Source organism: Cryptomeria japonica, chromosome 9 (genome assembly GCF_030272615.1).
Source record: "Cryptomeria japonica chromosome 9, Sugi_1.0, whole genome shotgun sequence".
NCBI lineage: Eukaryota > Viridiplantae > Streptophyta > Pinopsida > Cupressales > Cupressaceae > Cryptomeria > Cryptomeria japonica.
In genome coordinates, this window is record NC_081413.1 from 417,211,343 (window position 1) to 417,213,218 (window position 1,876).

Genomic DNA, 1,876 nt, shown 5'->3' on the forward strand with positions numbered 1-1,876 from the left:
TTGGTAATGGAATCAAATTATCTTATTGATTTGGAGCTTTTTATTGAATCATTTTTGGATTCCTAGAGGTAGATTCATAGTGGACTTGAAGCTATCACTTCTCCATCAAGGCCATTGTTGTACAAACAACATAATTTTCTAAATGTCCTACCAATTGACCTCGTGTATTGCACAAATTCATGTAAAAGATGGACCAAAATTTTCCCTAATTATCCTTCCGCACCCTTTCGGCGTACCCATTGCATATGAAGGTTGTATAATTAGTTTATTTATATTAGGTAAAAATGGATAAATAAAATATTAATTAGAAAGATATAAAATATCATTGAAGGATTTTTTAAATATCCATAAGAACATTCTATTTGTGAAAAATATAAACAAAAAATATGGACTTAAGATCTACTTAATTCATCCATACAATCAGATCACTCATTCATGCAACCAGTTAAACGATTAGTGGATTCAGTTAACTCCTAGTTTAGATCATTAGTGGATTCAGTTAACTCCTAGTTTAGATCATTTGTGGATTCAGTGAACTCCTAGTTTAGATCATTAGTGGATTCAGTTAACTCCTAGTTTAGATCATTAGTGGATTCAGTGAACTCCTAGTTTAGATCATTAGAGGATTCAGTTAACTCCTAGTTTAGATCTACTTAATTCATCCATACAATCAGATCACTCATTCATGCAACCAACTAAGTTATTAGTACATTCAGTTAACTCCTACAATCAGGTCATTCAGTCATGCAACTAGTTAAGTTAAGAGTTAACTCCTTAATTCATTCATACAATCAGATCATTCAGTCATGCAACCAGTTAATTTATGAGTTAAGTCCTAATTTTACTCTTCAAATCCCGTTAAATTGTATGATTGTGAGAGTAAAAGGGGAGGACGATGAGGCCCAGGTGGAGGAGAAGAAGGAAATGAAGGTTTGCGATGGAGGCTAAGAGAGCAATATACTGAGAAATACCAGTAGTAAGAGAAATACAATTGAATGTAGCAAAATTTCTTCTGCTACTCGTATTTCTCACTATATTGCTCATCGGTTAAGCAGGACATGGGTGTCGCCTTTCTTGAGCTCCAGCTTCTTGATTAACTCAGTGCATTGAACAGATTTGTGGTACCAAGAATGACCTCTCCATGAAATTGATTTTCAGTTGTAGATAATCTTGTTGCCTCCTTTTACATTTGTGAATTAATCAAATTTCCCGTTTTCTTTGACAGGTTTCTTAAGTCGACCGTTTGTTTGTTATCACTGTGGATAACAGGTCGAGTCTACTAAAAATCGACTTCTCCATTTACCTTAGCTTCTTTATCTAGACAGAATTTTATTGCATGCAACTTATTACATAGATGGTGTTGTGGTATTCTAAGCAGGATTCAATGCTTTCTTGAACGATCAGCAAGAGAAGAAAGGTATTAAGGCGCAAGACAAGAAAGGATCGGAGGTGCAAGAAAATAATCCACATCTTTGTGCAAAACCACTGGTGTAATAATCCACATCTTTGTGCAAAACCACCGGTGTAATAATCGTATCGGTGGTTCCGAGAGAATATTATTGCATGCAATTTATTAATGAAACTGCTCTGATTGTGTTGTGGTTTTCTAAGGCTGTTATCCTTAGATTGTTATCCTTAGATTTGGGTGGTGAAGGATCTGCGTTGTCCGATCCTTAGATCTCTTTCCTCCAATTTGGATTTGGTAACCCCTGTAAATTAGATTTGGTTATCAATGCTCGTAGAATGGTGAGTTTATATAAACTAGACAACAGAACAGCGGATAGATCATGGCAGTCTTTAAGATCAAAATTAGGCATCAATTAGTGTTATGATTCTCTGTAAGAGTTTATGATTCACTATAAGAATTTACTTATAT

The 1,876-nt window shown here is 34.7% G+C and overlaps 1 long non-coding RNA gene across 1 annotated transcript; it reads left to right on the plus strand.

Moving 5' to 3' along the window:
* The first annotated feature begins 925 nt into the window (after positions 1 to 925).
* LOC131073712 (uncharacterized) lies at positions 926 to 1,653 on the plus strand. Its single transcript, XR_009112965.2, has 3 exons — positions 926 to 1,121; positions 1,226 to 1,269; positions 1,379 to 1,653. It is a non-coding gene; the product is annotated as an uncharacterized LOC131073712 (long non-coding RNA).
* Positions 1,654 to 1,876: the final 223 nt, after the last annotated feature.